This window comes from Ambystoma mexicanum, chromosome 8 (assembly GCF_040938575.1).
Source record: "Ambystoma mexicanum isolate Mex_15411 chromosome 8, UKY_AmexF1_1, whole genome shotgun sequence".
Taxonomy (NCBI): Eukaryota; Metazoa; Chordata; class Amphibia; order Caudata; family Ambystomatidae; genus Ambystoma; species Ambystoma mexicanum.
The window spans coordinates 1,028,855,646-1,028,880,534 of record NC_090929.1 but is presented as its reverse complement, the minus strand read 5'-3'; the positions used below and the strand labels follow the sequence as shown (position 1 = coordinate 1,028,880,534).

General features: G+C 44.1%; 2 long non-coding RNA genes across 2 annotated transcripts in view; one reads left to right on the top strand and one right to left on the bottom strand.

Annotated features, from left to right (window-relative positions):
* Window positions 1-24,889, top strand: part of LOC138472682 (uncharacterized) — a 117,473-nt gene that overhangs the window by 64,220 nt on the left and 28,364 nt on the right. The gene's annotated exons all lie outside the window — the stretch shown is intronic.
* On the bottom strand, window positions 6,510-23,545 carry LOC138472683 (uncharacterized). Its single transcript, XR_011268659.1, has 4 exons — window positions 22,910-23,545; window positions 22,758-22,823; window positions 10,080-10,111; window positions 6,510-8,944 (listed from the first exon to the last, which is right to left on the bottom strand). It is a non-coding gene; the product is annotated as an uncharacterized lncRNA (long non-coding RNA).

The window sequence follows — 24,889 nt, the reverse complement described above, 5'->3', positions numbered from 1 at the left end:
TCGTGTATTTAGATGCATGAGAAAGACAGGTGGACTGTCAATTTCATCTTTTAAAGAATGATGGATCATGTTAAAGATATGAACCACATAGCATATTTCCAGTACGTTAGTAATGTATTGACAAAAATTGAATTGAATAATTCCATATTGCAACTTTCAATGGAGTCCTCAACAAACGACCAAAGGCGGGCTTAAACTGTGCAAAGAAAAATGCGAGTTCATGTGAATCCAAGTAGAATACCTGCAATGCAATTTCTCAGCTGAAAGCATGAAATGAAAGACAGGCTTGGTAGACTCTGTAATGAAAGCACTCCATCCTGAAAGCACTCAATTGCTTCATGGGCCTGTCCGAATAGGGTTTACCAGCAATACTGAACATGTTGAGATGAGGAATTGAATTTGCATGGAATGAAGATTCACACACCTAATTTGTAAACCTTGATATACAACAGAGCATATGTACCATGTTTCAAAGCGATTGCCCCCAACTTGGACACAGACATGCCAGTCACAGCCAGCGCTTATGGGATAGGCACCACACTAATGCAGCATACATAGAGGAACAAGGTCCCATGCCTTGTTCTGGTGACCGGGAGTGTTAATTAAGGGGAAAGGTGCCTCTCCAGATTAGTGGATGTTGGGTCCGGAGATGGTATAGGGAGGATCCCATGAGCAATCCATCCCTGTCAGGGGAAAGCTGCATGCAGTGCTCCTATAGACCACCTCCCCAAGCAGGGAAGGTTCCCCCCACCCTTCCTGCAGAAGACAGCCACAGCTCCCTCCAGTTAAGAAGTCAGCAGATTCCCATTACACCCATGACAGCTTTACAACCCCTGATGCTGTTAATAGGAAGAGGCAGCCGGCAGTGGAAAAACAGTCAGGAAGAAAGCTGACAGAGAAAAGTTACATGGACTTAAAGCATTCTCGAGCAAGAGTGAAGTCACTTAAAAGTCTTTTAAAAGTCATGCATGTAAAATAAATCCCCATTCGTTAAAACAAAATCAGTTTCAGTCAAAGGAGAAATGCATCAATTATGCATGTACAAAACCTCATTCAATGAAGGAAAGAAAACTTCAAAGAGTGTTTGTAACACCTCCTAAGCTTTCGTGTGATACAATGTTGGCATTATGCATTCCTCTGGCAAATCTTTTTACCTGCGCAGAACTATTCAATGCTGGGAAGCAACAAGTAATAACACAGAAAAGACAGAATTCAAAAGAAAATACATCACCGTGGGCGTAACTGAATCCCTCATCTTGCCAGAAGCGGCTGGAAGACCCCGGTAACAGCCAGGCCGAGAGCACAACAGCCCACAGGTATGCCGGACAAAAGGCGTCCCCCTTCCGACTGAGGTCTTTGTACTTGTCCCGTCTGACCGTTGAGGGGTTCCGCATATATGCACTCCTCAAAAAGGGGTGGTCATTTCTCAAACCTTCTGGCAATGCAATTGCGCATTGATGGGTAACCGTTGGTTGCCAGCTGGGTCAACCGACAGTAACCTCAAGGAACAAATCGCTTCCCTCTCCTAAGAACAAACACCACAGAAAACAGTCCCATAACTCATAACAAGACATAACAAAACCAGCTTTCCCAGAAGAATGTCCTTGACTGCATACCAGGTTTGGAAAGCATGTTTTCTTCAGCAAAGTAAATTCAGCTCTCAGCAAAGTAAGTACAGCTTTTCACTGAGGCATGGAGTAAATATCCATTATGGCTCTGAGTGCCCTCAGAATACACTGCACACCAGCGCCATGTTTTAGCTCAAGCATAACAGGTGTGCAGTTTCAGAGTGTTGGAGAGCGATACCAGGAGGTGATTTAAGGTACTGAAGGCAAGTGGGGCGGGAGGGGGGCAGGGGAGTTGGAGGCACTAGTAACAACAGGTGGTGATGAAGGTATTAAGTAGGAGATGGTGGCATTAGCAAGAGGTGAAAGAGCAACTAAGGAGGGAACAACAGATGGTGAGGGAGGAACCAAGGAGAAAGAAGTGTTAATAGAAGTTTGTGTAAGTAATACTAAGCAGAAGGCAGTAACACCAGGAAACAAAGGTGCAGTTAAACTGACAGTGTAAGGGGAAGGTGGTGGTAAGGATGGAGATTATAGCCCTAAAGAAAGAGTTTATGGGGTAGGCACTGCACTGATGCAGCATAAGCACTGTAACAAGGCTCCATGTCTTGTCCTGGTGGCTGGGTGCAGAAAGTAGTGGGCCAGGTACCTCCCTGAGTTAGTGGGCGATGGGACTGGAGTCAGACTGGCCCAAGTAAGATGGAAGAGGAGGGTGTGGGTATGAGAACCAGGCAAGGAGGTTAGGTGTACTCAGGACAGAGGTGAGGAGGCTACAGAAGGAATAGAAGGTAGATGTCATACTCTAGTAATAGACTTGATCCAGAAAAGTGCCGAAAGTGAATCCAAGCTCCAACTCATCCGGTAAGAGAAGCTACAGTTGAATATGAGGGCAGCTGAGGGGATGAAGATGATAGAGAGGGCGTTAACCTGTTTTGAGCACCTCAAGCTTTGGAGACACATGGGAAGCATGTAGCAGACTGCTCAAAGGAATCATGGTCTGGCAACCCTGCAGAATTCTTTAGTGAGAGACGCTGAGGGTTCGGGACCCTCAGTGAAACCCACAACCCCACTTTGAGGTGAGACTACAGCACTCTCAATGTGAAAGAAGTATTTTTGTTGACTTTATATTATGACTATGGGCCTCATTACAATGTCGGCGGTAACCCGCCGGTGCTACCGCTGGGTTGCCGCCGACCTCGTAACACCATTCCGCCACCTGAGATCCTGTTGTTACTGGGATATTACAAGAACCGGTGGCCCAGCGGGAATGCGGACACGGAAGCACCGGCACCGTTGCTTAAGGTGCCGGTGCTTCCCTGAAAACCGTGCATGCAGGGGCCTGTGCTCCCGGCAGGTTAGACTTTAACAGTCTGGCCTGAGGTGTCTGGTTGGACCAAGGTGCTCAGTTGGTAATGCCTATCCACTCCTTTTAGGGGTGAAGGGTATAGGAGGGTAAGCAAACAATTATGATAAAGGAAAAACAACGATAGTGTTGCGTTGCTGATGTCCCGGGGGTAGGTGCCCATGGGTCCAATGGTTGAAGAATGTCAACTGATCCTGCGATGCAGGAATACTCAGTGAAAGGTTGGCTAAGTGAAAGGAATTTAACAATTCCGATACAACCAGACCCCAAAGTTGCAAAGGACATTTACTGCAAAGAGGACCTGTTGTTGAGAAATGACAAGGAGATCCCACCTAACAGATCTATGCAGACCATTATCTCAGCAGCACATCAAGGACAGTTAGGAGCTCCACTTAGAAAAAGGAGAGTATGTGAGGCTCTAAGTGGGAAGACTGTCTTAATGGCAACACGTGGCTTACCACAAGGCAATGTACTCTTCATTTACTCAGAACATTTCGCCAACAACCGTTATGGAAATTCAGCAAAGTATATTCTGGAGAGAAGGGTATCTACATGAGCCCATCACAGGGGGTTCAGCTTGTGTTGCATAATATGGTCAAATGTCGTCAAAAATGTATTATCAACCAAGGCTGGAGCAGATGTGAAGGTTTGGCATGCCAACAAATCTATAAAAGAAGCTTTGCAACTTGCTGCTGCATCACAAGGGGATGGATATCAAGTGGCATTAGATGCAAAAGCATCACGCAGAATCCCAATGCCAATCTCACTGAGAGGCTCAACCATTTAGAATGAGGAGGAACCTCAGAGCCTGTTCTCCACTCATTCTATCTCTGCTGAAGATGGGACCTAGAAAGAGTGTCCCTCTATGGATGGAAAGGAAATGAGGACATTCAAAATGCAAATGTGAGCACTGCAAGAAGTGGACCAACCCTGAGAAAAAACAACCACTGGGAAAGCCACAGAGATTAACGGTCAATATCTCATGCTGATAGTATGCAAGCAGAATAGGAACTGAAGTCTGAGGTCACCTAGGGAGTCTGAACCCTTTGTCTCTACAGATGTTGTGGACTACCACTCCCATGATCCTTCACCATGGAATATACTCGCTAGGGTGAATAGTCATTGTAGTGCAACACATCTGGAGAGCCAAAGTTGCAGATCCCTGATCTATGGTGTAGATTTGCTCCAGGGGTCGAGGTCTCCAAGCCAGAGTAAAAAAGATACCAAGCAAGTACGATTATAAGTGTACTGATTTTTACCAAGGGGGGTATGTGGTGGTCTAGTCTGTGCATTTAGGAATGCAAACTCATTGAGGAGCATGGGATTACACAGTGACTTGTAGCCAAGGCTTTGCAGGAAGGACTTATATATCACAGCTCTGCCCAGACAGTGACGTGCTTTAGTGCATTGAAGCCCACTTCCTACATAGTTGAGATTAGCTTTATGTACCGTGTTTGTAGCTGAATATGTACACGCTGAAGTGCATATCATATGATGTATGTCTTTATTAATATAACCTGACAGTGTTGTAAATGCTGCTTTTGGCAATCTCCAGTTATAACGCAAATGGAATTTCAGTCTTAATTCAATAACCTAAATATAGTTGGACACTGCAGTTTTTGCAGTTGAACATACAATGATGTTGCTTTTGCAAGTAGTGGCAACTCGGAAATGCAGGCAGTGGTAGAGGATGCTGCTGGAAATTGTAGTTATGAAGGTAAAGCAGAAAGGCAGCCATTCAGCTCATGCAGTGAGTTTCAGCAGGGGTTTTCATACACTATGTAGAAGTTAAAGGATCATTTTGACCTCCGAATCCTAGGTCTGGCACACACATCATACATGTTATGTTTGTATGCTTTTATACTGTGCCAAATCACAGCTGTATTGTATCAGAGCACTTAAGCTGGACCCTGGAGTTGTGTACCGTGCACTTGTCAAGGGTATCCAGACCCTAGTCTGCTGGAAGAAAAGAAATGAGTGAGTGGGGAAGATAAGAGAATTGAAACCGAAAATAGCTGCAACAAATACCAGTGAGGAGGGAGACAGCAGAGGAAGACCGTTTTGTGATGTGTGGGAAATTACTGAGATGTGAGTCACCACAGTTTCTAGCATCAGCCTGTCCATCGGAACCTAGGGATGGGTACTTTTCAGCTGAATGACTTCTAGTATGACTTCAGATACCTTAGGAAGAATAGTAGCAGTCGGCATTGCTTCTAGCATCATGATGCCAAGAATCTTGGGAAATGTAGCTATTTTACCTGCACCAGTCAAAAGTCGCCATTAGCAGATAACAATTTTAAAAAGAAGTTTCTCAGAGCTGGTGTTCTCTTACTACTGAAAACAACTCTTTAGACTGGTTCATTGCTTGTTAAATTGTAGCTGAAAAAGATAGTTTTTGCTGTTTTATCTGTATGATATTTTAGGTGATACTCTTTCATCACAAGTCTATACTCGTCACCGTACTCAGAATGCCAGACTCTCTCAGCTCATCTATATAAAAGTCTGGAGGAGCGTAGAGAGTCTGTAAATCATGGTTTTCGCCTGGAGTTGCCTATTTTGATGGGAGTCAAGTCATCGGCTGCAGCTGCAAAAGCTTCTTCTAAGATGGTTATGTAATCAGCATCTGAACTGAGAGCAGACTCAAAGAAAGTAGGATTAGATTAATGAAGAAAGGGCTATGGGATCCACTTTCCACCAGGAACGCCTCGGGGTGTTTGGCAAACAGGCTGATAAGAAGGAAGATGATTAGGTTATCGTAAAAGGCACTAAAAAGTGGTCAGACCACACCACAGGTAGGCATGCACAGTAGCTGCATTCTCTGTATCAAAAATAATATCAAGCAGGTCTGCCAGCAAATTGACTAGTCTACAGCCATGAAGATCAGAAGGATCAGGCCCGAAGTTAAATTCCCCCATAACATAGAGAGAGGGGGGTACTTCAACTGTAGATCTGCAATCCATTCAACAAAAAGTCTCTACAAACTGGGAATCAGATTGTGGTGGGCGAAAATACAGTAAAACAGTGTCTGAAAACAAATTCTGACAAGCAAATTTTCAAGTGGAGATAATTATACAAGCACATTGCAGGTATTGTTTATGTAAAAAAAAAGCAACTCCGCCATCAGGGTGGGTTGTCATTCGGCCAACATGGATGATTGGCAAAGCTTCAATAAGATCAGGGGCAGAGCTATCAGAAATCCATGTTTCTGTGATACAAACAATATTGCATACTGTGGTACTTAAGGGTTTGTGGACTGTGAGGGCAGGTTGCCCTTCCTTGGGTGATTCTTCCTCTCCTGGTGGGGCTGCCGGCTCCATTTGACAGGGCGTCATTTGTTTCCTCTTCTTGTGGGGCCACTGGCTCCTTTTATTAAGTTTTACACATGCTTACACTGACAAACCATTTGAATACTATTTGTATAAGTGCTTTATTGATTTTGCACTACACAAAACGGAAAGAAAAAATATATTCACAAAGTAACAACAGTACCCAATATACCCTCCTCCCACCAGCCCCCACTCCCTCAATAAAGAAATGGGATAAACATAACTTGCAGTCCGGACCTCACCAAATTCCACTGTGTTACACTCCAAGGACTTAGGTTCACCCTATCTGAGGCCCTGGATGTTGACAAGGCATCACCAACCAAGAAGATGTTTAGCGATTTCTCCTAAAATGTATGAAGGAGATCAAATGCAGTGCCACAAAGTTATCCAAAACTATTTTGGACCTTAGCAGTCATGTTCTGGCTGCAGAACAGAGGCTTAATAGAGCGGAAGATAGTCTCTGGGAACACACCTCTGAACAGTAAGAAATGTCTAACAGAGTGCACGCAATCAAAAATCAAATGGCAGCTGTCAGCAAAGCAGGAAGCTATTAAGAAGGGATCACATGGAAAGAACATCACAATTAGAGGGGGTTCTGAAGCATATCTGAGAGCTGGGGGAGTTTGTCCAGGGACAATTCAGAAGTATCTTACAACTTAAGGATAATGCTGACATGGTCCTGGAGCTAACACACAGAGTATGCTCTCCTTGCCAACAAAATAATGACTAGATTCCAGAAGTGTAAGCCTGGGTTCATATCTTTAAAGCAAAATAATGCATTATGGCTGTCGTGAGGGACACTAAAGAGATTATGTTTTGTAATGCATCAGTCTTTTTATTTCACTTTGGAAAAATGAACTTAAAATATTTGGTTGCATTACCCCCTCATATTACTCACTTTATAAGGCAAACATCCGGGCATTGTGGAAGGCAAGTGAGGATGGTATTGCATGGTGGGACACACACACACTTTCCTGGTTGGGGTGGATAAATGTTCCGAGCCTTGCCTGTACAGATCCCAGCATCCATGCTTAACAAATTACAGAGGAACATGTTCACAATTATATGGGGCAAAATATTCCCTAGAATTGAGAGGAATATCTAAATGCTAAGTCCTATAAGGAAGACTGGACATCCAGAGTATTAAAAGATTCGTTTTTGCAGACCAGATCAGCCCTAGGATGAAATGGGCAATGCTGGTTAGGATTAAGGGGTGAATGGATGGATATTGAGTAGACTAGCATTATTTATGACCAACTAAGAGTGGGGACCATCCTATCTTTTAAAATGTCATTGAGTTCATTGAGCAGTTTGGACAAAGTGATCTGCATGATAGGAGCACACGCTGTTCTGGGAGCATTCTCGCCTATGCATAATAACGCTGAAGCATAATACCGCAGAATTTTCACACAGAATAGATAAGAGCAGGATGTGTCTGCATGGGAAAGCCAGGGTGTTTTAATTTTATTTCATTTTTACTTAGAGGGGAAACTCCTAACATTTCACCACCACTGGATGTCACACAGGGAAGTTAGAGCAGAAGGGTCCAGATCTCATAGAGGTCTCAAAATCTTTAGTCAAAGGTGTGGGGACAGGTCAAGTTTGCTGCTTATACAAGCTGTTAGATTGCTCAAACCTGGCTGGTAAGCAGACTTCCATGTCTAGATGGGAGCAGGAACGGGGTATCTATCTCTGAGGAATCATGGAGTCGGATTTGAGAAAGGGCCCTAAAGGAATGTCCATATGTTTTCTTTTCATTGGTGTATGACTCCTGTAAGGATTCACAAAATGGTCCATTCCTCTCACCCTGCATGCTGGAAGAAATTTGGCTGAAGGTGATTTTGCCCACATGTGGTGGAAATGTTAAAAAGCCCAATCATTTTGGAAAGAGGTGATTGCTCAGGTTAAGGAAAGGCCAATGGATCTGCAGGTTACAATCCTTGAGGATAAAGATGAAGAAGAAATATACCCAATGTCGTGTGCAGCATTAGCCCTGATTTTTCATCTTTAAAATGCTACCCATCAAACTCAAGCAAAATGTTGGAAATCTCCAGATGGCCCAATATTAACACAAAGGTGGGTGAAGATCTGGGAGGTGTTGGCTGTGTGGAAGACCCTTGCATTATCTCTGAAATGGTTTCCTAAATATATGAACACGTGGTCAGCGCTTGTTGACTATGTTAAGGTTAGAGAATGCCTACTTCATAGACCATCATTGCTGTTGAATACTCATTAATATGAACTGTTGTACTTTGGAGAGTCCTAGCGCACCTGTACACCGAAAGAATTGGCACTATAGGGGTCGTGTAAGCCCTCAAAGAACAGTTGGGCTTTTTTGTTTTTAAAATAGTTGCCTTTGTTTGTCGACTGCTGTATTTTGATTGCTACCAGGGAAGGTATACCTAATCTGTATAGGAGGATATGAAGGTTTTTTGTTGAATGTCATGTTCGGAAATATAACAATAAAGCTCATAAAAATAATGGTTACTTAATTCATAGCAAATAGGGGTAGATATGCCATGTTAGCCAATGAAACAGCGGAGGTTATATTTTACTAAATCAAAAAGCAATGAACATAAGATCTTGCAGCAATGATACCTTAATTAGGCTAATTCCATATTTTGGTTTGCTGGCTTTCGAGATCACAAAAGGCTCTTCCACAGGCAGCAACAGCATAGATGAAATAGAACCTTAATTTGTATGGAAGAATAGTTTGAGTACAAGTGTTATTGTTTATTGTGCTTACATAATTCTTCATTCCAAAGCGCTTTACAAAATAAATGAATTGGTACAATAATAGAAATGATGGCAATATACACACAGGACAGAAAAGACGACAAACAAGACACATGAATTCCATCAAGATTGAAAATAATACGATTAGTCTAATACAACAGTCCACAATGAAGGTCTAGCTAAACATAAAAGATGTGTAAGACAAAGCACGCCACAACTAGACAATATCATACATTTAACATAATGTAGGGTCAATTTCCACAACTATAACTAAAGAACGGAAGAAAAGGAAGAGTGCCATAGATGTACAGGGATGTAAGTGCTTCCTGGTAAATCTCTGCGGTCTGGCCTTCTGTTCAATCTCCCACTCATCACTTTCCTTGCATAGTAGTGGGTCACCTGTTCACGTCCGGGGTCTGCCCAACATAAAGTCCTATTTTTTACAGTACAAACTGGACAATGAGAACTTTGCCTCCCTCCCCTGTTCCCAAGTAACTACTTTGTCCTGCACTTCAAGGTGATCCAACATCCAATCTTCCTTCAGTACGAGCTATCCCATTAATATGACACACTCCACCAGATGAAGCTGTTTTTCTGACTGTCCCTCAACTTGAGACACTGCACAATATTAACTGAAAAATGAGAACCATGGGCCAGGTTCTCGAAAAGCAGAGCAATTGAAAAGAGCAGAGAATGCTCTTGCTTTATTTGCACTGCTTTGGGAAATGCCCAGGTCACCTTAATCACATATGTGACCTGAGCATTTCAGTAAGGGCTGGGCTGTAGCACAAAAATACGCTGTCCAGCCCCCCTTCCACCCATCAGGAGGACATGCCAAAATGGCGGATCTGGTGAAACGATGTTGGAACTACATATGACATCTGACACAGAGCCTATGGGAATCAGTGAGGAGGAGCATCTTCCCTGGAGTGTACCTACTCAGAGTAGACGGATCCCCGGACGGCATAGTCGTAGAGTGGGAGAACAAGACCAAAGTAAACAAGTTAACTGCCCTGTGCATGCTGGTCCATCAGAAATGAAGGAACTGAACTGGTGTATAACTGATGAGAAAATGCAGGAGGCACTTACCAGTTCAAGAGATGAGTGCACCACCGGCAAGGCTGGAAAGAGAGAGAGAGGAATGTGACTATCTGGCGGTCCAAACTGTTATTGCCATGAGAGGAAGACCAAAGTCGGAGTTCGGGCAAGGAACGTGAACACTGGGGAAAGTGATGAGGCGAGAGTAGAGTGAGAATGGGGCCTTGAATGGAACTATAAGTGTACAGTGCTATACAATGGAGAGTAGGTAATGAGCATTGATATCAAATAGAATGACAATAACCGCAGCAAAATCAAATGCCCCGTTACGATGTATGCATCAGGATGACAATGAAAATATATTGAAACCCAGAAGTTGAGAGTATTTGCTGCAAGTTAAAATGTGTGTTGAAGACAAGAAATTGAGTATAACGGTTGTAAGTTCAAAGGCTCTGTGCGTCCTTGGATGGAGCCTTGAAACCTTTCCCAAGTTTTTAAACCAAATTTGATTAACAAAACTCTGAGTAGCAGGGAACCCATGGTGCACTTTTACCTCACCTCTTTATTTGCTTTAAAAGACTTAGTAATTCCTGTGCCACGCAAATTGCACCCCTTGAATTAGCAATAGTCGTCACATGGCTTTTTCATGTTGCATACCATATGACAGAGCATATTTCTACTTATCAAATCGATTGCCTGGCTCAATTCTAAAATTGACTCTTACACATAATCTCCCCTACATCCTACATATTTCTCAATGATATTCAACAATGCTATACAATCTAATATTGAGAACCCAGCTTGAAAACCTGCTTGGAATGGCAGAATATTACTCTTCTCGGCTGCCCAGGTTACACCCTCAATGCAAGGCATTTTGTAAATATCTTCCCTAAACTATCTAAAAAAAAAGAATTCAACAACGTAACATTATGGATCTGAGGTTCCATCTTTTTTTTTTTAAAACAGGCGTAGAATGACTTTTGTTCAAGAAAGTGGCAGTCATCAACTTAACTAATGTACTTATAGTGTACAAATGCAGGCAAATACCAATTAATTTTGCATGTGAGTACATCTGATTTTAAACCACTTGGGCGAATTACCTGCTTTTCTTGCTTTAAGGCAAGAGAATATCTCATATATGCTGGCTAGAATTTAATTCCCTCCGTTACCATTTTCCAGGGTTCCAAGTTAAGCTCTACAGGTACAGCAGCATAATGCATCAGCCAAAGGGTTGTAATAACGGAGCCATCTTAAATCTAGATCCCGATGTTCCAGAACATAAAGGTGTATTTCTTCCAATTTCTGCTAACAACTCCTATTGGTTGCCAATATATCTTTTTTCAACTTTGGAAGATTTATATGTTGCATTAAACTAGAGATCCCCTACCACAACAATATAGCTGCCTTCGTTTCTCTACATAATGTCTACTTTGCGGCCGGACACTGTCTCAACCCTAGGTGCATCAGATCTTTCCTTGAGTTTAGCAGGTAAGCAATACGATTTTCCATAGCTTCTGGTGACAATGTTCCACCACTGGGACCGTTTACAGTAACCTGCCTGCTTACAATCCACACATGTTTTGCATAGTCCCCAAATACTTTGGGAAACCACTTCCCCTCTATGAAACCATCTTCCTCATCAATTTGTACTATGTTCTATGGAGTTCCTTCTACCTAGATGGCTAAAGCATCGCAGTCCCTCTCAGGATGATATTTCACATAATTAGAAACTTTCCCATAAGAAATCTGAACAATTATATAGTCTATAGGGTTCTGAAATTTGGGCAGGGGAAAACTGACTTTATGGATGAGAGGAAGCTAGCACCACGCTTCTCGTGTCTTCTTGGCAATTTGTGTTTTGAATGAGAAGTCATAGTCACTGGTACCTATTTGGGAGATACCTTGCTGCATCCCAACAATAAGATTGAAGACTGAGATGATGTCTTTCCCCAACTATGTGCTCTGTTGGTTACGGTTGACTTGTGCTCGGTTGATTGGTGCAGCTGGTGACATTTACACTACCCCTCTAATTTAATTCACTCTCTATGCTGATCATAAGTCTATGTTTGTTTTATAATGTTGTTATTCACGCGGAGCTCGCGAAGTTGCGCAAAGTTTAGAAGTCCTGCAGCACCAGAGTCTGTCTACTAGCTCGCTTACTGTGGGAGGACCCATAAAAGCCCAGCAGCAGTCCGCATAGCGGAACACGGAGCTCGCGAAGTTTCGCAAAGTTTGACAGTCCTGCAGTCCTTGCTGGCCGAAGCAGGCGATTACAGGAAGCAGGAGTCTCTGATTCTAACCCACCGGGAAGGAGATAAGAGCTCCAAAATGACCCAGAAATTGCAGAACCGCCACGAGTTCTCCGGAGTAATTCAAAGTCACGACAGCAATGGGAAAGAAAAGAAAAATCGCCGGTGAAAAGAGATAAGAGCCATGCAGGCCCGGCCGCTTCAGAGTCTATGCTCGCCTCAGATACAATGCCCGGTCTGGACGCCCCAGAGGCCCAGGACAGGGAAGAGGGTCTGGGCGGGGCAGATAAACGGCACAAATCGGACAAAACCAGGACTGAGGCAGGAGCCTGGGAGTCGCCTTGGAGCCCACAGGCCCCCCTCCTGTCAGCATGCAATGCAGTATTGGTCGTGTTGCCTCAGCGAGAGGTTCGCCAGCTTAGCCCGCCGGAGGGCAGTCTGACCTGGCTCTTTCCCCGGTACCGTCTGCAGGCACACAAGATGAGCACAGTCGGGCATAGCACGCACAGAATCCCAGAGAAATCCCCAACCTGGGAAACAACACAGTCTGGACCTCCCCGTCCACCCCATCGAGACTACCACCTAACATGGTAGGGGACAAGGCAGTGAGTAAGGACCCCGGGGGAAACAGAAACATGCCAGAGCACTCTCTGGCCCCAAAAATCACGACTAATACACACCTTCCCCCCCCCCCTGGAGTCCAGTCCAGTGCAGAAACTACAGAAAAGCCTGTGATCATAACTTGCGCACAAATCCACGCACAAACGGAGGCAAACTTGGACGTACCCAGGGAGGCAACAAGCTATAGCCAACCAATGGCCGACGAACCCAGAGATGCCTCGACCATGGCACCAGATGAATCCTCCAACTCAGAGACCTATCCTGTAGTCGCAGAAAACCCAGAAAGGGCTTGAACCACGACCTGGTGGACCAGGAGGACATACGATCGCCCATAGGGGACGCAACTAAAGGCACAAAAAAGGCAAACAGGCCGAGGGAAATAAAAAAGCACAGGGAAAGGACCAAAGGTCCAAAAGGAACTGAAAAACCACCTCGCCAAGATGGTGGAGTGATGACCCAAAAGGGGAAAACCACAGGCAGCATAGAGATAAAAAAACTCAACCGCTCAACAGCCAAAAAAGCCGAGCTGGGGACCCTCACCCTCCTGAAACCCCTGCTCTCCAACACCTTGTTTAACTTTTTAAAGAAGCAACAGCAAAAACGGAAACTAGACTCAGACAGCGAACTCTCTGACACTGAAATCCTGGAAGTGGTGGAGGGCACATCACCAGCAACGAAAGCCAGGAAAACCGAACAACCCAAATCGCCAACAGCAGAACACGTAGAAGTGGACATCAAGCTGTGTGCAACTTGGCGAACCGCCCTAGAGGAAACAAACCCAACAAGGTGAAACCAAGTGAAAAGAACCCGCTACAACCTACAACCTTAAAAGAAATAGAAATTCAGCACATAGAGCAGACGGAACAAGGGGTATCACTACCTGAACCAACTAAGCAAACTGATGAATCGAGGGGAGAAAACATCATCATGGTGGAACCAAGTGAAAATGACGACCCACTACCCAGGTTCCCAAAACAAATTGAATCCCAACACCAAGGGCAGATGGAACAAGGGGTCCCCCGTTCCAAATCAAAACTCACTGAAGGCCACGAGAACCAACATCTAACCAAAAACGAGGCCACAAAAACCCAACAAGTGGAACAACCAGGCCCACTAGTAGCCACAGGACACATCTCGAGGCCCACAAACCAGCCTGTAAATAAATCACCTGAGGAGCCTGTGAAGCACCAGAAACAAGCACCCAGCACAAGAACACAAATGAGCGTGCAACCCTGGGCTAAAATTCACCTTCAACATCTAGAAAGAGGAGAAAAGTCGACAATCTCAATCAAAGACGGAATAGCCCCAAATTCAAATACTGCAAGAACCCAGCTTGCTCACTCTGAAACATCAACAGTCCCAACGGGTAGTGCGATTTTTGAAACTTCAATGCAACATCCCAGTCTTGCACGAGGCCCTTCAGCAAACACCGATTAAACACAGAAGACACAGTGAAATCACGATCGAACCACAAAGAGCATTGCCAAATAGAAAAATGGACAAGACAACAATTATGTCGGCCATCACGATCGCACCTGCACCCTTCTGCAAATTATATGAAACCATCAGCAAATCAACAAAAGACAACACAATGATCCTATGCAAAATTCAATCTAAACTCAACTTCATTGAAGGCTACATAACAGCCTGAGAGGCCAAAAGTAATAAGCATGTGATGACATGGGAGGCGAAATGGGCCAGCATGGAGGCAGAACGAAAGGCTGCCCCGCCCGAAAACAAGACCCCCAAAAAACGCATGGAAAAAGCAAGTCAGCCAACCATGAACAAGGAGACAGCAGGGATGGAACCAATTTTCAACAAACAAAAAGGGAAAGATCCAAGCGAACCACCCGCACTGAAAACCCAGATCACCAGCCTGCACATCAAAACATCGGCCCCACTGACAAACAAAAAGAAAAATGTGGGTCTACGACTGGCAGGAGATACCAGCTCAGGACATACAAACAGGAAAACAGTAGTTCCTTCAGAGTCCAACAGGGAGGAAGCAATAATCAACTTAACACAAAGCCCCACATCGCCAAACGCGACAGCTGTAGTGCCGGAAAAAGGGCATCAACTGACAGAAAACTCACCCAGAATGGTGGTGGAATTCCTGATGTCTAGTTCACTGATGGATCTATCGGAGCATCTGGAACCAGAGGCACGGGTAGAAATCCGGCAAGACCCTAACAACCAGCCACCAGGACCAGACGAATCCATAGAAGGTCATCATAGGAACCTAGAAAGCAGGAGGGAGGTAAAGAGCATCCTCCCAACATGTAAAACACTGTCAACACATCCAGCAGGAAACGCACAAGATCTGGATAAAAAGAGTAAGGCCGAAGTCAAAGACACACCAAGCCATAGGTCGGAACTCAGTCTCAGGGCAACCCCATTAAAGCAATGATCACAGAATCAGCATAAGGAAAAAATAAGAAAGACATACGACCGGAAGAGCCCTGCAAAACACAATGCATATACAGAGAGACCCACGAACCCAGACAATCTGCATAAGGATTCCACAGTGTTCAAACTAGAGCAAACATTGTGCAGAAGCAAATACGGTATGCTGAACAGGAAAACAGTACTAAAAACTAAGAAAAATACCTTACCTATAGCATCTGGAAACTGAAGATTTCATTCTAATAGAACCCTATCACCGAGATGAAAAGGCAAAAACTTACCTCCACATCAAATGAAAGGCACTAAAAGGTGTACCGGACGAAGATTATAAAGAACTAAAACAAGCAGGATTCACCCTGACGGAACTGCGACCATCAAAGACTGAACCAAAGGCACAGTACAAGAAAGTCAGTGTTGAGCAAAAATGGTATTATACATCTAGAACCAAAGAACTGTATAATCAGAAAAGACAAGGTCCAAGTCACCTCATCATCGAAAAGGACAATCGCCGACACTCTCAGTGGGAACAACGTGAAACAAGGAAAGAAAGCAACAGACGGACAGAGTCTGATGCAATTGAAGAACCGAAAGAAGGTTACGGGACCTTGGGACACTCCCTCAATCGAAGGGAGTGCCCAAACGCAGAAAATCGCTCTCAGATACAGACATCCCAGGAAAACAGAAAAAGATCAGAGAAGGACCGTAGAAAGGTAGTAGAAGGGGGAACAAATTACGCAGACAGCTCGGAATCAAGAACACCAAAGGGCCCATGGAAATGGCTAATAGCGGCATTAAACCCTTACCACGACAAATAGCAATCACCAGGAGGAGTGTTAAGAAACCGACCTCCGACGAATTACCAAGAGGCTCCACCACAAACACATGTCCATGGCCTCATGGAACACGAGAGGCCATCGCCATCTGACAAATCTGGAGAACCAGGACCTCAGAGCTTTTGATATATTATGGCCCTCATTACGACCCAGGCGGTAAGTTACCACCTGGGTCGTACCCTTACCACCATGGTGTAAACTACGTTTACACCATGGTGGATGGCGGATTTACCGCCCCATTCCAAGGTGAGTGGGGCGGTAAATCCCCATTTCCCATTTTACCCTTCCCCATTCCCATTTTTGCCCCATAGGGCATAATGGGAATGGGGAAAGGCGCTAATTACGGTGGCGTAATTAGCACCAAGGTCCCTTTGCGGCATGGGTTTTAACGCTTGCAAAAAGCAGGCGTTAAAATCACCATCCCGCAAAGGGACCTTGGAATCAGGCGTTAAGGGTCGGCGCCGTTTACGGCGCCGTAAACCCCTTAACGCCTGGGTCCTAATGAGGGCCTATGTCTCCAGGAAACCTGGCTTACAGAAAAACCATCCTTCAATGGTTTTGAGATTGCATCGGCAACAAAAGGCCTGTTTGGCCGCCCATCTTCAGGGCTTCTGATAGCAAGAAGTGGGGCTCAGGAATCTAAACCATAAAAGAAACAACAGAGACATATGGCATACTGGCAGTTCTAACTTCATGGACCCAGGAAGACTCCAGCGGAAGAGGGAGTGGAACAGCAAAAATAGCTCTCATAACGATATACTGGAACCCGGAGAAAACAACAACGGCAGACTTCTGCAACCAGGTAGCAAAGACAATTGACAAGACCATCGAGGAAGATCCCTTGACACATATAATAATATGTGGAGACTTAAACGCCAACTGTAGCAGTAAAAAGGACAACACGACTGAGACAAAAACTCCAGTGGAAGAAAGAGGAACAACCTGGATGACTCATGAAATCCAGAAACCTCCACAACGCCGCAGCAGTGAAGTCTTGGGAGGTCAACACACCAACATGGGAGAGAGGTGCAAACATTGACTATTTCTTCATCTCCCACAGTCTACTGCCGTACATAGAAGACTACTCGGTTACCAAAACGATAGAAAGTGACCACAACCTTCTGGCTGTAGCATGAAAATCGCCACATCCTACATTTAACAACTATAACAACTTTATCAAGGTGAACAACCAACAAACCCGCTTACGCCTCACTGCCGCGAACATAGAAAGCATCACCGAGAAATACAAAACGGGAACCCAGCCACAATCCCCAGACTACCTGCCCTTCCTATTACAATACAGGATGAACACGAAGAAAGAAAATGGTAAGGTACCTCAAAACATCCACGTATATGACAAGGCAGTCGCGGAAAAAAAAAGAGCACTGAGAAAAATGAAAAGACAAACCTTAAAAGCCAGCTCGCCGACGGCGTGGAACACATGGCTACAGGAAAATAGAAAATATAAATCATGGCTGCTTGGTCATAGACATGAAATGTTCCAAAAAGATGCGGAGGACATGCTCTGGTCATTGAGCACTAAAAAAAAAAAAAAAAACACAGCGACTTCTGGGCACTTATCAAAAAACCAGAAAAGAAGATGGAAAACAAATCACAAACTCAGTAAGCGAAAATGAATGGGTAAACTTCTTTGAAAACTTGTTTAGGGCTCCACCACTTCACAAGTCGTTACCGGTAAGAGGAGCCGAAACGCCATGGATCAACATCTCCTCGACAGACGACAAAGAACGTCATAATCAAACTCAAAAAAATCACGAGCCCCTGACCCAGATGGCCTAAGCAATACAGATCTCAAACAGAACACTGAAGAATGGGCCAACTTTATCAGTATCATCTTTGACCAGTGCAGAAGATCCCTCCCTGCATCTTGGTCCAAATCAGTGGTGGTACCGATTTTCAAATGAGGAAACACAGAGAAGACCTGAGCAACTACCGTCCCATCGCCCTGCTGGACATAATAGGCAAAATCTTTGCAACTCTCCTCCTGGAACACTTTCGAAATTGGGCTAGAACGTCACAGGCCAGCGACCCATTCCAAATGGGATTTCTAAAGAAAGGGAGCACAACAGTCAACATCCTAATCTTAAACCTTATAAAATCAAAGGTTAAGCAAGGCGCCCCGACGGTCTTCTTGGCATTTGTAGACCTATCACAGGCCTTCGATAGAGTGGACAGGCAAGTTCTGTGGAACAAACTGGAACAATGGAAGTGCCCGAGGGAAGTGCTCGACCCCGTGATGGCTCTACACACAAACACAACGTTAAGCGTACATCTAAACAACCAAGGTCTCTTATCAAGAGAGATACCTTCGGAGCGAGGAGTGAAGCAAGGCTTCCCGCTAGCCCCGGCTCTGTTTATCACTTTCTTGGGGGACCTCAAAGAAATGGAAGCATCAGTCAGAGCCTTCCCACCCAAGTTGGGAAATGCAAACATATCACGCCTACTGTAAGCTGATGATCTGATACTCTTAGACCAAACCCAAATCGGCTTACAACGCCAATTTACCAACCTGGCTCAATATAAATTGAAAACGAAAATAGTGACCATGGGAAAAAGCGCTATGAAGACCAAGAAATGTTACAAGTGGGCCCTGGACAAAGTCGAAATCGAAATAGTTCCAAGCTTTAAATATCTAGGAGTGTTCATCGACCACTCGGCGAACAAATCTGCAATGCAAAAATCACTAGGGGAAAAAACTAAAAACCTTGCAGCCCAAATGAAAACTATTGACAGAAAATATGTCAAGTTCTCACTGGTACCAGCGATAGAGTACTACAAAGGCAAGGTAGTACCAACCCTTACCTATGGAATGGGTGCAACCCTGACTATGCCAAACGAAATCTGGTGGAAATTGGAGGGTTACATATGGAAAACGGTACTAGGACTACCCAATGCTACCTCAATGGAGATCATCAGAAGAGAGCTTGGTCTACTCTCCGTGGAAGCGACAGTGCGGCAAGGCGTAATGCAACTGTTTAGGAACACCCTCGTATGTGACAGCCTGCCAATCTACAAAATTATTGCTACCGAAATAGCAAATCGACACCTAACCGTCCTAAACCGGTGGGCATACAAGCTCAGAGAGAAGCTAACCGAGATCACATGCACTGAAGATGATCTAAAAGATAACCCAGTAAGAGTAAAATCCAAAATGGAAGCCCATGATTAAATAGAGACCCTTGAGAAAGCCCAAGCAAATAAACTAACCACGCATCTCCCAAACTTCAACAGACTGAAAGAGCCTATGGCATACTGCATCAAATTTCCAAACAAACAACAAAGGAAATTATACATGAGAGCTCGCCTAAACCTCCTTCAGATACATGAAATTCAGGCAATCAGGCTACAAGCGAACACCAAAGAATGTAGACTATGTGCCCAGCCAAATAAATCGGAAACAATAAAACATCTCCTGCTACAATTCCCAGAGTTAAGGGAGGTAAGAGCCACATACCTGAATAGCCTGTACATAGATCTGCCTGGAATGACAGAAGAAGAAACCACATGGTGGAACTGGCTGATGTCTGGGGAGAAAACAAAATGGACGATAGCCACAGTAAAAATCCTGGAAAACGTCTTTGAAAAGATTCCCATACAGACGGCCACTGTGATCAACTGTCCAGTCGGAGGGGCCGGATGAAAAAACGCATTTTGAACTAAACACCTGGCCTTTGGACTATGCCTGCCAGCTTCGGCTCGATCTGTCACTGCCTCGGTCCCTTCTGCCTAAACCTTCCGCCTCATCTTTGTTTTCCTCTTCCTTTTCGTTCTTCTTCTTCCTTGTTGTATCTTTCTCCATTGTGTGGCTCTTTTAACACGATCCGCAACATTCTTGTAAAAATTGCGAATGCAATTATACACAAAGTAAATAAAAAATGTTTTTAAAAAAAAAATGTTATTCAGGATTTGGTTGGGGCCACATTTAATTTCAAAAGTTGTGAGCTTGTATGGGCCCGATTTGGGTGACATTCTCAAATGGGGTTTTAATTGTATCTGTACTTTGGCCCAGGATTGGAAAGGTCATACAGCTCCCTCTAAGATCCCTAAGAGAAACTGTGTTGGGCTTGGACTTGCCAGATACTTAAAGCATGGGCTTGGAGCATGTAACGAGTTTACTCACATTTTCTGGGGACACACTATGTCCGTACTATAGCTGATTATTTGCTTGTGGATGCGGATGCAGGGAATCTTTTCAGTTGTAGTGAGTACCGAGGCGGAACATTGTTGGAGCATTCTCTGCTGCACTGCATACTGATCAGATGCCCTTCTAGGTTTCTTGCCTGGAAACTGATAGTGGAATCACACCTGCACCAGGACTTTCAGGATGACATTAAGGGAGCCATAAGTGTGGTTATTTTAAGGATAATGTAGGGGCAGCTGAATATATTTTCACTTAGTGGGAGACCTTCAAAATACTGACTTGCCGGGCAGGTACTTCTTCCTCTTTGTGGTTGTATGTGTAAGGTGTCATTGCATTTCTTGCCAGGAAAGGAATTGGAAATGGCCCTGTACTGATGGAAGAGAGGGCACAACAGCTACCCGATGCCAAGTCTAAGTACTCACCTGGACCAAATAATCTTTGAACAAATACCTTGTCAAGGCAGTACTTTGAATTACAGAAGGGGGAGAGGCCACATCAGGAAAGTTCAACTTTTTGGGTCGGAAAAGGTTGTGGGCTGTAGGAAAACCCCCTAGACGCTCACAACAGAAAAGTACAACCCACTAGGGAAAAAAGCCCAGTACACCTCTTGCAAGGATAACAAGTTTTATTCCATACAAAAAGGAAAAGCCCAACACAGAACTCTGCTGCCGCCATTACTGAGTTCATGGAACGCTGTGTGCTTTATGCTCAACGCAACATAAATTCAAATGATCACTGCCGTGCGCTTCCTTATTCATTTAGTGGCATTTTGTTGGTTCAATTGCTTGGCTTTCTCAATTATATTTACACAGAGCAAAACTGAACTGCAAAGTCTAACGTTATAACGTTTACTCAGTTCTCCTTATAAACAATGTTGACATTATTGGCGCTTCACGCTTATCTGATAGCTCTTACTTAAAAGCAGTGAACACTTCTATGAACAGTTTCAGATGCAACAGTGTTGTTGCTAGCAAAACTCCATTCACAGTTTGTCTTTTCAGAATTTATATTTACATTAACCAAAAATATGTACTTAGCTTTGGTGTTTTCTCTTGACTCTTGGAAATGAATGCTCCCACTTCTTCAAGGAAAAGGCTCTCGCAGCTTCTAGACCTTCTTACTTCTTGGTTGAGGATTCTTGACTCTGGGAATGGCCTAAATTAAGGAGCTTTAAAATACACAACCAGTCTCTGAACTACTCTAGATGAAAGGCAGTTATAGAACCCTGCACTTCAGCCTAGTACCTTGCCCATTGTCTACCCCAACCAATCAAATTCTCCCTTCATCTTTGCTTGGGAAGCCTGTAATGTTTAGCCTTGAAGCACCCTCGTAGTCTATGATTCACAACAGGCCTACCCCAGCCAGCCCTGACACTTGGGAACGCCTGCTGGAACATTGTCGTTTTCAAGACCTTCCTAAATGTTAGGTTGTCTTCCACTAGTTTTCATTCTTCTAACAATTAATTGCACAGTTGCAAGCTGTTTTGAAACAAAGATTTCATTTTGTGGACTCCTTCATGATGCTTGTTGAGGTGCAGCATCCCAGCAGACCAATGTCTACTGGCATGCTCCACCCAACAAACATCAATATGTTTGTGTCTTGTTTGAAGTATGGGGCCTGGGCAGTCTTCTTTGATATTTTGGGCCTTTGGTTGAATCAGACCACTGAAACATGAACACGATTTTGAAGACCGCCCTTTGTGCAACAGGGCAGTGCAGAGATTTAAATGCAAAGGGGTGATGAGGTTTTGAGTCTTCAAATCTGTGGTATTTTAAGAGATGTTTAATTGGGTTTTTAGGAAGACCTGTGTACAGACTGTTGCACTAGTTTTGCAAGGACTAGCCATCTAATTACATCTACCTTATGGCAGAACTTCAGAAGTGCCAATATTGTTAATGACTACTTCATGGTAATTATAATTGTTCTTTTATAACATGCTTGATACCAACCTGCAGTTTCTAAGTGTGGGATCGGGATTCAAACCCGTGTTGCACTGCATTGTATTGCTTCCAAGACAAACGTGTTGCCCCTGAGCTATCCTTCCTCCCCTAATAGGACATTTTAATGTGTAGAACTTTGTCATTATCCACGTATGATTTGGATGTAATTGGCAGATATTTGAAATTGCATTTGTCAATGAGAATTGCCGGATTCAAAGAGCCAGGGTGATAGTGTTGACTGATAGTGGTCCCTGCACGTTTGGTTGTTAGGTTCTGAAAGGAAATTCTTGATCATGCTGTCAGAATTCATCTCTCTGAAGTGCTTGAGCACGCAGAGTAACCGACAAATTCTTCTTAGTAATGTAACCCTTTGGTGGGCCAAAGTACACACAAAGGGATCTATTAGAAAGAAGATGGAAGACCAGACGAGAACCACAGGCTGCAGTGAGATAACAGAATTATGTCAATGCACGTTACAACAAAAATGGCAGTGAACATCTACAATAACAAAGGAGACTAACCTGACCAGAAATCTAGGAGTCTTATGAATGAGTGAAAAAACGTGGTGTTCAGATCTCTGTGCAACCCTAGAAACAAAGGGGTAGAGTATGTAACAAGAATGAAACCGGAATTGAGGAGTTAAGGTATGTACAACTGAACTGAGGAAGCTTACCGTGGTTTCCAGATGATGAAGTCCAAATGTTCCGGTAGTTCCGATATTGCAGAGTTGATATGAGTTCCAAGACGATACTGTTCTCAATTCTAGCCCAACGAAACGAGGACGCCTACGCTAAGGTGATGCCCGTCTCTAGTCCCTTAATGGGCCACCGGAACCGACGGCACGCGGACGCCAAAAGAGGTTCCAATAGTAAGTATGTAGAAAAGCAGCAACGGTGCAGTTTGTCTTGGATAACAAAGTTGAGTTTGACAGCAGGTGAGCAAGGATCGGTTCTGAGCGTGAAGACAATGCAATCCGTAAGCGGTCCGGGTCGTAATGCTGAAGAGAATCAGAGTTTGTAGTTGGAAGTCAAAACGAAGTCGTGGATGGAGTCCGAGGTCGAATAACGTAGTAGCAGGAATTCACATGAGGGCTTAAGCAGAGGCAATCCGGGGACAATGCAGGGTTCGGCAACAGATTCGAGTAACAATAACGTAATCACAGAAGGGCGTAAGCAAAGAAAACCCGATGGCAAGGCAAGGTTTGGTAACAGTTTCTCAAGAAAAACGAAAGGCAAGAGAGCAACAAAGTAGCTACCTGGAATGAAACAGAAGCACTGCAGCAATCTTACAAGCTGTTTAAATAGCAGTCACATGCCGTTACGTGACTGGCCACGTGACCTGTGGAGGGGACGCCACTGTCTCCAAGGCAACGGCCAATGCTCAAGCAATCGGGACATTCCTGTTAGGAAAATATGCGATGAACCCGAAGAATGCTTTCTGGCGTGTACCATGCAACCGTGATGTATAGAAGCAGAACTTTGCTTGTCTTTATTTCGTAATGCATTATGAGTTGTTGGAAATCTACCGTTATCCCACTGATTCCTGACACATGCCTTAGGTTGTTCTCTCTTGACATAAGAATGTTTTCAATGTATCTGATCGTTTTTGTTTAAAATATATACGTCCAGATAACCACTATAAATCATGCCAATCTGTTCTTCTTTTATTTTTTCGGGAGCAAGTCACACAACTGTCATGCTAGTAAAGATGTTCCAGTGAATCTTCTATCCCTCCGTGGAAAAATGTTTGGCAATTTATTAACCCCTGCATTTGTCCATTTGCCTTTCTCGCCAATTATCCTTTGCGCATGCCCCCAGCCGCGCTTTGTTACTTTTGCAATCAATTGGCATGGCACAGCCCTGGGGAGAGGGCAGAGATTTTCAATGTATGTAACATAGGTAACTGCATGCCCCATATTCACAACAAGATGTACATTTACATGAGTGGAAAAGTCATGACTCCCACTGTTTACGGGGATGCGGGAAACACAGCAGAGTCATTTCTGAACATCCTGTTCATTTTGTCACCAATCAGAAGTATGCCCCACATGTATTTCTACTCCCTGGATGGAGGTAGAAATTGTTTATTTTTAAATAATATTTCACTATGACAGAACATTTAATGGTCCTCATGGTGAAATGCTCTCCCAGCACCCAAGCCGGTGATGGGAACCAATTGAAATAGCATTGATCTATCTAAACTTCCTATTCAGTGGGCTAGACCCTGGCCTTTTATGGTAAGCCCTGCCATGTTGAGCCCAATTTTGGTAAATGTGATGTTTTCCTATACAAAATTAAGTTTTCACATTCCACACGTGACTGCCACCCTACCTTCTTTAAATCGTGTGTGGTGCGCTGCATTAGTGTCATGACGTCAATGTATTCGACTGTGCTAAGCAGTGCATCATCTGAGTCAGGAAAACAGCGCTCAGGTAAAGTCCTGGTTGCCTTTGGGAATATGGTGACCTGCAGATTTCCTATAAATTGGCATCTGGAAAAAGTAACACTTTGCTTTGTCCAGATGCCAATTATTTGTGAACCAGGACCTTTAAATTTACACAGTATGTGATACCTTCTAATAAAGTTACGTTCATAGGCGCACTGACATACAGCGATCTTTGGATTTCCCCTACCGATATTCAGGAAGCCAGCCA